The sequence below is a fragment of the Triticum urartu genome, chromosome 7, assembly GCF_003073215.2.
Source record: "Triticum urartu cultivar G1812 chromosome 7, Tu2.1, whole genome shotgun sequence".
Classification (NCBI taxonomy): Eukaryota; Viridiplantae; Streptophyta; class Magnoliopsida; order Poales; family Poaceae; genus Triticum; species Triticum urartu.
In genome coordinates, this window is record NC_053028.1 from 41,701,631 (window position 1) to 41,713,997 (window position 12,367).

Below are 12,367 nucleotides of genomic sequence, written 5' to 3' on the forward strand. Positions count from 1 at the left end.
CCAAATTTATTGATTCGACACAAGGGGAGCCAAAGAATATTCTCAAGTATTAGCAGTTGAGTTGTCAATTCAACCACACCTGGATAACTTAATATCTGCAGCAAAGTATTTAGTAGCAAAGTAATATGATAGTAGTGGCAACGGTAACAAAAGTAACGGAAGCAAATGTAATATTTTTGGTGTTTTGTAGTGATTGTAACAGTAGCAATGGGAAATTAAATAAGTGAGGAACAATATAGGAAAAGCTCGTAGGCATTGGATCGGTGATGGAAAATTATGCCGGATGCGGTTCATCATGTAACACTCATAACATAGGGTGACACAGAACTAGCTCCAATTCATCAATGTAATGTAGGCATGTATTCCGAATATAGTCATACGTGCTTATGGAAAAGAACTTGCATGACATCTTTTGTCCTACCCTCCCGTGGCAGCGGGGTCCTAATGGAAACTAAGGGATATTAAGACCTCCTTTTAATAGAGAACCGGAACAAAGCATTAGCACATAGTGAATACATGAACTCCTCAAACTATGGTCATCACCGGGAGTAGTCTGATACGTCTCCGTCGTATCTACTTTTCCAAACACTTTTGCCCTTGTTTTGGACTCTAACTTGTATGATTTGAATGGAACTAACCCGGACTGACGCTGCTTTCAGCAGAATTGCCATGATGTTGTTTTATGTGCAGAAAACAAAAGTTCTCGAAATGACCTGAAACTCTACGGAATATCTTACAATAAATAATAAAAAATCCTCGCCAAAGATGAAGACTAGGGGGCCCACACCCTATCCACGAGGGTGGGGGGCACGCCCCCTACCTCTTGGCCCCCCTGGAGACTTTCCGACGCCAACTCCAACTCTATATATTTGCTTTCGGGGAGAAAAAATAGAGGAGAAGAAATCATCGCGTTTTACGATACGAAGCCGCCGCCAAGCCCTTAAACCTCTCGGGAGGGCTGATCTGGAGTCCGTTCGGGGCTCCGGAGAGGGGGATTCGTCGCCGTCGTCATCATCAACCATCCTCCATCACCAATTTCATGATGCTCACCGCCGTGCGTGAGTAATTCCATCGTAGGCTTGCTGGACGGTGATGGGTTGGATGAGATTTATCATGTAATCGAGTTAGTTTTGTTAGGGTTTGATCCCTAGTATCCACTATGTTCTGAGATTGATGTTGCTATGACTTTGCTATGCTTAATGCTTGTGTCACTAGGGCCCGAGTGCCATGATTTCAGATCTGAACCTATTATGTTTTCATGAATATATGTGAGTTCTTGATCCTATCTTGCAAGTCTATAGTCACCTACTATGTGTTATGATCCGGCAACCCCGAAGTGACAATAATCGGGACCACTCCCGGTGATGACCATAGTTTGAGGAGTTCATGTATTCACTATGTGCTAATGCTTTGTTCCGGTTCTCTATTAAAAGGAGGCCTTAATATCCCTTAGTTTCCATTAGGACCCCGCTGCCACGGGAGGGTAGGACAAAAGATGTCATGCAAGTTCTTTTCCATAAGCACGTATGACTATATTCGGAATACATGCCTACATTACATTGATGAATTGGAGCTAGTTCTGTGTCACCCTATGTTATGACTGTTACATGATGAACCACATCCGGCATAATTATCCATCACTGATCCGATGCCTATGAGCTTTCCATATACTGGTTTACGCTTATTTACTTTTCCGTTGCTATTGTTACAATCACTACAAAACACCAAAAATATTACTTTGCTTTCATTACTCTTTTTGTTATTGTTACCACCACTATCATATTACTTTGCTACTAAAAACTTTACTGCAGATACTAAGTTTCCAGGTGTGGTTGAATTGACAACTCAGCTGCTAATACTTGAGAATATTCTTTGGCTCCCCTTGTGTCGAATCAATAAATTTGGGTTGAATACTCTACCCTCGAAATCTGTTGCGATCCCCTATACTTGTGGGTTATCAAGACTAATTTCTGGCGCCGTTGCCGGGGAGCATAGCTCTATTCTTTGAGTCACTTGGGATTTATATCTGCTGGACACTATGAAGAACTTGAAAGACGAGAAAATTTTTTTATCCCTCAACTATGAGGGGAGGTAAGGAACTGCCATCTAGCTCTGCACTTGATTCACCTTCTGTTATGAGTAAGCTTGCGACACCTAAACCTGCTTCTGCTATTCGTTCTGATATGTCGCACGTTATTGATGATGCCACTTCTTCTATGCATGATACTTATGATGAAACTACTTCTATGCCCGATACTACTGTGCCCCTTAGTGAATTTCTTGATGAACAAATTGCTAGGGCTAGAGAGAAAGAAATTATTGAATTTGATTATAATGATGAAAGTGATGATGAAGATAGGCCTGTTATTCCCGAGGGTTATGTTTTTGATATGGAATCTTCTGCCGCTATTTTAGCTTGCAGAGATCGTCATGAACTTAAAAGGCTATTAATTAAATGGAACAAAGAATCACTTAGAGATAAAATGAGGCCTGATCCTGCTTTTGCTACTTCACCTATTTGTGTTCCCGATAAGGATTATGAATTCTCTGTTGATCCTAATATAATTACGTTGGTTGAATCTGATCCTTTTCATGGCCATGAATCTGAAACTGTTGTGGCACATCTATACCTACTAATAAAGCAATGTGCCTTTCTCCAATTTTTTCATCCATTCACCCTCAATTTTTTTCCCTATCTGAGGTGGTACTAAACTTTTGTGCGTCTATCCGCTAGAAAAGAAAAAAAACTTTATCCAGAATTCCGTAATTGGGCCGCGCGCGCATCGACCCAACAAACACAGCCCACTTATTATTGCCCACGCAGTTGGGACGACCTTATTTATTGCATGGAGCGATAAATAGTTGAAACTGCACACGGGCCGCCCAAGACTGGGCCAGCCCGTTTCCCCTTTTTCAGTGTTCTATTTTTCTGTTCCTATCTCTTTCTTTTTTATATTTCCTTTTTTCCTTCTTTATTTTTATTTTTTCTGTCAAGTAAAAATTTACAAAAACATTCAGAATTTTTAATTTGTTCAAATATTAAAAATTGGTAAAAATAAAAAAATTTGTTCCTGATTTGAAAAATGTCCGATACTTTAAAAAAATCCTGTTTCGAACTTTTCATTTTTTAAAAAAGTGTTTTTCGACAATTCTTCTTGATTTTTTATAAAAATTACACTTTATAAAACGTTCCATATTTTAAAATATTCTTATTTTAGTGAAATGTTCAAAATCCAAAATAATATTGTCCTCTAAGAAAAAAAAATCTAAAATTGTTTTGAATGTTCCCCTTTAAAAAAATCAAAAATTCAGAAATTTTTGTGTTTTCATAATATTGTTTGTGAATTTAAAAAATATTAATGTTTCTAATTTTGTTCGTATTTTTCCAAAAATATTGGAATTTTCAAAAAACAATTATTCGCATTTTTGAAAATTACTCGGGATTTAAAAAATTGTTCACGTCTCCAAGAATATTCGCCAATTCCTATTTTCTTTTGAATGTTCAAAAACACTAAATAAATTTAATCTGACGCTATAGTATTTTCTTAAATATTCGCGCTGGCCATTGATTAGCGGTGCATGTTCGTCTATGCTGGTTGAGTATAAATGGAAAAAATTGTGGGCACGTGCCAATAAAAGAGAATATGTTGTTTGGGTTTAGTTATAGCAAAATTATGGGCACTTGAGCACTAAAATAATCAAAGATAATAAACCCCAAAAAAGAAGGGACATTCATGCCTGATTATGCTAATGAAAAGGGATTTATGCGTTGCAATTAATAATCCACCTGGCTACGCTGTCGTATGATAGAGTGGTTGAAACAACCGTGTTCCGAAGGTCGCCGCGGAGCCACCAAATGAGGAGGCAGGCACAACTCCAAGATGTAGGCGGACCCGGAGGAAAAAAGGCATGAGTTGGGTGCTCGCTACCACGCCGACCAACCCCACCACTATCAAGATTTCCCGTGTCAAACATGTCCAGTGAGAAGACGACAACTCCTTGCTCTGTTGCCTACCATTGTAGACACCCTTTTGTTGGGTGACACGTCAATTATCTTTTCCGTTGCTTCTTGCAAAAAAATATCTCTCCCGTTGCAATGCACGGGCATATGTGCTAGTCTTACTAAATTAAATGATATAGCCACCCTGTTTACTAATGATGAGAGATCGCGCTACTTTTATATACTTAAAATATTTCCGTTCTCATTAAAGGGTGATGCTAAGATATGGTTTAATTCTCTTAATCCTGGTTGTGTGCGTAGTCCCCAGGATATAATTTATTACTTTTCTGCTAAATATTTCCCTGCTCATAAGAAACAAGCTGCTTTAAAGGAAATATACAACTTTGTGCAAATTAAAGAAGAGAGTCTCCCACAAGCTTGGGGGAGGCTTCTCAAGTTACTTAATGCTTTGCCTGATCATCCTCTTAAGAAAAATGAAATACTTGATATCTATACCTACTAATAAAAGAAATAGGTATTCTTAGTCCGTTTTGCTATTTTATAGAAAACTCCCTAATGTCTTTACCATTAAACCCGCAGTACATAACAAATGTTTTTTAAAGTACTCATATCTTCTAAATCGTAACTCCAAATTTGACATGTTATATATGAAATTTAATTAGAAAAATATGTAGAATGTGAATATGATGTTGTTTTACCTGTTAGAAATTTAAAAAAAATACTATCTAGGCTGCAATGTTGATCAATAATGCATTATCCATCTTTTTTCATACAGGTACTAATTCAGATTGGGGATGAACACCTCAGCAACATCAGGATTGGACGTGAAACTGAAAATAAATTTTCTAGAGACACCCAATAAATAAGGACATGCATGGCAAGAAATAAAAGAAGGACCCAATTAAGATGGGATGTCTGCTATAAAAGAAACAAAAGAGAAAATGCAAAGCAGATCCGATAAAGATAATATGTTGCACTATTCTCCTGTATATAAGAAGAAAAAAGAAAGGACATGCAAGAAAAAAAAGTAAAATGTAGGCATGCATAAAAAAAATAAAATAGAAGACAAGTTCGATAAGATATAAATAGTGATGAAACAGGGACCAATACCTATGACATGTATGGCAAGAAATAATGATGAAATAGGGGCGCAATTCCCTGCGTCCATAGGAGAGCATACAAAAATGTTCTTTTCCAGACAATTTTTTCATGATTAAAAAATCATGTACAACCTTTTTAACAACTCTTCGTGTATCTAAGAAATATGCACGTGAAAAAAGTGTTCAAGAGTTACCCCAAGTTGGTGATTCTTAAACTGAAAACTGTCATTGATCCACACATGTCTCTGTAGTGTGCTAATGTGTCATTGTTTGTTTCTGTCGTTTTTCTTTACTCTCTCATGACAACACCCATTCTGAACATGACATAAATAAATGCATGATCATTTGCCTGTTTCTTTGTACGGATTAAATCTACATGTAAACGGCGTTGAAAAAGAACACTGTAAAAATCTTAAACTGTGTTCTTATAGGTTAAGACCATCTTTGTTTCAGTCATAGCTACAAATTCTCAGATTATAGATGAGTTTTTTATAAATTAAAAGCGTGTGGTTTTTTTTCTCCCGTTGCAACGCACGGGCCTTTTTGCTAGTCTTTTACAATGGACTAACCGATGCTTCCAGAGATTACCTGGATAGTTGTACTCGTTCTATTTTCAGGGAAAGAACATCGGATGAAGCTGAAATTCTATTAAATAATATGTTGACAAATGAAAATAATTGGGCACCTCCTGAGCCAGCTCCTGCTCCAATTACTGAGCCTATTCCTAAACCAACTCCGAAGAAGAGATGTGTTCTATTTCTCAGTCCCGAAGATATGCCAGAGGCAAAGAAATCTATGAAAGAAAAAGGTATTAAAGCTGAAGATGTTAAGAATTTACCTCCTATTGAAGAAATACATGGTCTTAATCTACCGCGTGTTGAAGAAACATATGATCTTAATCCTTTATTTATTGAAGAACCTCCTGATCCCGATAACCCGACACAGGTAGTGAAGGTAAATTCTCTCTATAGATTTGATGAAGGTGATATTCCTCATTATAAGTCTGCTAGACAATGCCTTGATGAGTTCGATAATTTTATTGTCAAACAAGAAAACTTCAATGCTTATTTTGGTAGACAATTGAAATATGGTTCCAATATGATTAAACACTTGGGTGATTATATGGCTAATATTAGAGGTGAACTTAAACTTGTTAGCACACATGCTTCTATGGTTACCACTTAAATGGAACAAGTACTTAAAGCTCAAAAAGAATTACTCGCTGAGATGAATAGTAAGAAAAATGATTATGCTATTAGAGTGGCTACTAGAACTGGTAGAATGACTCAGGAACCTTTGTATCCTGAAGGCCACCCTAAGAGAATTGAGCAAGATTCTCAGATAAATAATATTGATGCACCTAGTTCTTCTAAAAAGAAGAAAAAGAAAAATGATAGGACTTTGCAAACTTCTAGTGAACCTATTGCTGAACCACCTGAGAATCCAAATGATATATCTATGTCTGATGCTGAAACACAATCTGGTAATGAACATGAACCTAGTGAAAATGTTAATGATGATGTTCATGATGATGCTCAACCTATTAATGATAATGATGTAGAAGTTGAACCTGCTGTTGATCTTGATAACCCACAATCAAAGAATCAACGTTATGATAAGAGAGACTTTGTTGCTAGGAAACATGGTAAAGAAAGAGAACCTTGGGTTCAGAAACCCATGCCTTTTCCTCCCAAACCATCCAAGAAAAAGGATGATGAGGATTTTGAGCGCTTTGCTGAAATGATTAGACCTATCTTTTTTGCGTATGCGATTGACTGATATGCTCAAAATGAATCCTTATGCTAAGTACATGAAAAATATTGTTACAAATAAAAGAAAGATACCAAAAGCTGAAATTTCCACCATGCTTGCTAATTATACTTTTAAGGGCGGAATACCAAAGAAACTTGGAGATCCAGGAGTACCTACTATACCATGCTCCATTAAAAGAAATTATGTTAAAACTGCTTTATGTGATCTTGGAGCCGGTGTTAGTGTTATGCCTCTCTCTTTATATCGTAGACTTGACTTGAATAAGTTGACACCTACTGAAATATCTTTGCAAATGGCTGATAAATCAACTGCTATACCTGTCGGTATTTGTGAGGATGTGCCTGTTGTGGTTGCAAATGTTACTATTTTAACGGACTTTGTTATTCTTGATATTCCTGAGGACGATAGTATGTCTATTATTCTTGGAAGACCTTTTCTTAATACTGCAGGGGCCGTTATTGAGTGCAACAAAGGCAATGTCACTTTTCATGTTAATGGTAACTAGCAGGGCCACCCGCGCATTTGCGCGGCTAGAATAACCCTTCTTGATTGTTTCCTCTGACCACTATACGGCCTCCCAATAAACTATTGTTTGATTTAACTGGCCAAAAATTATATGTCACATAAAAAGATTATGGACAAAACTAAAGCCACACTGAAACATCTAGTGCATTATATTCTTGAAGAAATTCCTTATGCGTGAGGTGGGAAGACAGATGCAATACCATAAATGGGCTTTCATACAGATCATCATTTTCCCCCTCATTGACCCATTTCTCCTCGCCCCACATTTTGTATCACTTCAGCAATATGTTTTTTTAGTGATCCCTCACTAAGAATTAAATGTAAACATGAACATCGCATATCTAAAATTATGTTCTCCCACTCAAGTCAATAACCGCGACACTCTTAGATGCCTTTCTCTGTTAATGAAATATCCTGTCTACATAGGGGGCCATAGATGCTTACCTTATTATCACCCATATGGGTGTATCTTGCTAACTTTTACATTAAATATTTTCTCTGACTCACGCTCTTCAAATCTTATTCATGCTAATCATGTCTGTGATGCTTTATACCATCTTGAGTTTCATATGTTTTCGTTAATTATACGAATCATCAAGTATTTATTGTATATATAATTTATTTTAGTGTTTATCTTCTCATGAATTTCATACAAAGTGCAAATAGTATCAGTCAATTGTAGTTTATTTCTTATTGAGAACCACAATTTCATACCTAAAGTATGCGTATATTCTAATCACCACACCTGTGCAAAATATACTTCATCCTATGTCGTCGAACATGGTGATTTCTTCTCGAATTGTGTTAGTATAAACTCTAAATAATCAGAGTCGTCCGCACCATAAAAATTTGAATTGAGAGCCTCCACGATATGCATATATATATATTTCAACCTAATGTTGTGCATTCTTTTCCTACTGATCGATTTATACTATAATATATATAATTGAGTAGTCACCACAAAAATAAACTGATGATTAGATGCATATATTTGATTATGGCTCTGGTGCGTATGATGGGTCCTTGCGTACGTATTTTTTCTTGTTGTCTTAACCTCCAAATGGACTATGCTTTCTTTTGATTTGATCCATTGTAATAATCTTTTATGGGGTCAATTTTCACTCTTGTTACTAATGCATATAATTCACTCATTCTAGTGCGGTGGTTATATGTCATCTTAATCATTCTATGTGCTGACTTCTTACCATGGAGTCATAGACTAATTATTCTTACAATCCATCCACATCTTATTGCATTTGGCGACGACATAATCTATTTGAAGAATCGATGCATACTGTGGCCAGTTAGTGTGATCTCTACATTGTCGTGATGCTGTCAGTTTATTCTTCTAAAATGGAATTTTAACCGCTCTCTTGCTAAGTTTTTTTAAAGACAAAATTGTGAAGAATATGGATATATAATTTTTTCTTGAAAGCGGGGGGGATAATACATTCTCATTGCTTTGGATGATGCACATAGCCAAGGGCATATATCATTGAAGTAGATTCTTCTTCTCTAAAAAGAACCTCCTGTCTTGAAATACATGCAATCCGTATTCGATAATGGAACATTTCCCTTTTGTGTATACTCGGCTAAATTATTAGAATTATCTATGTTTTTCTAACCCGCTTCTTTTTCTTATAGGTTTCTTTCTAGCTGTACAGAAAACCTTGATCTTTTAGAATTGCTTGTGGGTCAAATAGATAATAATTGGGTTTTATGAAATGTGGGACATAAGCTTTCTTTGATTACCACCCGTATGAACCAAATCATCATATTTGTTTCTCAAGGCCATAGTCTTCCAAAGCCCAAGGATTCAACAAAGATGCTCGAGTGACATGCAATGACTTCTAGTCTTTGACCTTGTCGTACATCCATAAGTCCTCTACAAAACAACCTAGCTAGGCGCCATGAAACCAAATATTTTACGGAAATGTTAACGCCCACACGTGTGGGAGTTCACCACCCCGACCACACGCAAGCATCACCATTGGCAGCTCTGTGCATGAATCTTGGAACAAACCGGGCGGTTTTCTGCGCCACGTAGGACGAGGCACGTGTGCGGTGTGCGAGTAAGTTCGCCCGCACGTTGGTTGCCATCCCGCGGTCAGCGGTTGCCATCGGAGTCGTGCGGTGGAACTGCAATGCGCCCGCATGCCACGCTTCGACCGCGGTTGACGTCAAACACATCGCACGCCTCTGCCCCCTCTCCCTCATGCTTCCATTTACTCACCCGCACCGCAGTTACTGGCAGAACCTACTCGCATTTCAAACCATCGAACGAGAAGGCGAGGGGAGAAGGCGACGGCGGAGGTGGAAGAATCAACGGTGTTCGGGGCTGTCGGTGGTGCTCGCCGGAACGGAGAGGCTTCGCCGGAGCGCCTGCGGGTTGAAGATACTGCTCGCTATAACTCTCGCAATCCCTTCCTGCATTCCCCCCCTTCCCTCCCTGTTCGATTCCTCGATCGAGATTCGTAGAGATTCAGGCGATTCGTCGATGCGTCGGCGTTCCCGCCGGTGCCGAAGTCGTCTGCTAGCCTTTTTTGGTTGCACTGGTCAGTTTCATCGCGGCCGCGGCGGCGGCATCGTCGGCGTGGTTCTTCCTGTTCGGAGGCACGCACTAGTCTTGCCTATGGATTGGGCAGGTGTCTCCCGGGTTGTTTTTGATGCGCGTTGGTTCGATTTTGTGTTTGCAGTCAGTTCGTGGGAGAATTTTGAGGGTGAATTTGAAGTCGAGGTAGTTGCCATTGAACCCTAGATCTAGTTAGTTGGGTTTTGAAAATGCAGTATGAGGCGAACTTGATAGTTACATTAACTATCATGTTTGTGCGACCACTAACTCCCTGAACAAATGAGATAGTTGCCACAAACGTGTTTCCCCTTGCGGCAACAAATTACTGAAATGACTGTGTTAGTTGCCACATGTAAGCTTTCACACAGGGCAACTATTTTCATTCAATGACTGTGATAGTTGCCACACACACGCTCTTCCATGTGGCAACTAAATTTGCTGAAGTACTGTGATAGTTGCCACACACACGCACTTTTTCCGTGTGGCAACTAAAATTGCTGAATTACTGTGATAGGTGCCACAATCATGCTATTTCATTGCGGCCAGTGTTTTTTCCGAATGATATGTGATAGTAACCACACTGTGATAGTTGCCACAATCGGTAGTCAATGTACATTCAAGAGCCAACTGCACTGGACGGCAACTACTGTGCACACCAAGTGTGCCTGTTGCCACCTAGATAGTATATTCATGTGGCAAATAGAGTGTGAACACACTGTCTGTTGCCATTCTGCATATAAGACAGTGTGGCTAATTGGCTGCATAATGTGGTAACCGAATTTGCATATCAAATGTAACAGCTGCCATACATATGCTTTGCATGTGGCAAGTTTTTGCTGACCTCTTTGCATTTACATTTCCACCATGACAATTTGGTTTGTTCCCATCTCAGTAGAATGGCTCGTGGCGATCGTCAAAACGACGATGATGATTTCATGGATCCACCACAGCGTAATCGGGTAACTGGACGGAGAAAAGAGGGTGATGAGGTAAATGTTCACACATCCCCCTTCCTCATGCTGTATGTTAATGGTTGACACCTCGAGCTTGTAGTCGTCTGACACGAACTAAAATTTCATGACATTGCAAAACGCGGCAACAACTGATCTCTTTTTGCAAAAACATGGCAACAACTAATCACTTTTTGTCTGTTTTTTGCAGAAGAAGAAACGTATTCTCAACAGAGCCTCCCAAGAACGACTGACTGCGTTGACTGACAAATTCAACGACGATCAGAAGGGGGCTGCTGCTGAGATGGGTATGCAGTCTATGATGGCTGTTCGGTGCACGAACCTTGTCAACCCTGTATGCGACTGGCTTGGTGAGATCTACGACCCCGCCTCCAGGGAATTCGTGATTCCGGGACGTGGAAGACTACCGCTGAACGAGGAATCCATGTTCTGCACTTTGGGTGTGCCTCGTGGACATATCAAAGTCCCGTACAAGGTCAACAATGAGATCGAGGAAGCGCTGTTCCCCCGTTTGTTTCCTGGGTCGGAATCCATGCCGAACACGTCTGCAGTGGCAGATTCACTGCAGGCCATGACGACGCATGGAGATGTTTTCAAGATGAAGCTACTCATGTACCTCATCTCAGCCGTTTTCGCACCGACCACTTCTCTTCGCCCAAGCAACAAATGCTTCCCCATCCTGGTGAATGATCTATCTTTACTACATTATTTTTCCTTCAATTTTTTTGCTCCGATGTGATGTGCAAGCTAGTCACTGCCAGTGTTTTTTGATGTTTTTTCCATTGGATTTCTAACGCGGCAACTCGTTGTCCTGAATTTTGTGCGGTGCAGGCGAAACTGAAAGATGTGAAGAACATGAATTGGTGTAAGTTCATTGCCGACTTCCTGCATGATGCATTCTCAAGCAAGGTGTACTAGAAGGGTTGTCGACTGCATTTAATGGTATTTTTTACCGGTCCTTTTTGTGAACACTCTTTTTAACACCTTTTTATTCATGCATGGCAACCTGATCATAACAAGATGGCAACTGCCATATTGATTATGTGGCAACTGCCATCATGACAAAATGGCAACTGCCATCATACTATGATGGCAACTGCCATCATGACAATATGGCAACTGCCATCATACTATGATGGTAACTGCCATCACACTATGATGGCAACTAGCACATACAGATGGCAACTTCTTCTTTTTTCTCTTTTTCATGCACTTCAACTTGATGATCGTAGGAACATATATTATCCTGTTTTTCGCAAAATACCATGATCGCAACTGATTTTTCTTTCTTTTTAAAATTGTTGTACATTAGCTCATGTATGTCGACTGTCTTGATCTGTCCACCGTGGATTTCACTGGGACAGGAGGCTCGCCGCCTACGCACAAGTTTGCTGTTTCTGCGTGGACTATCGATGCTGTCAAGGCTGTGCTTGCTGCAGACAGGGTAACTGATACCAAATATGGA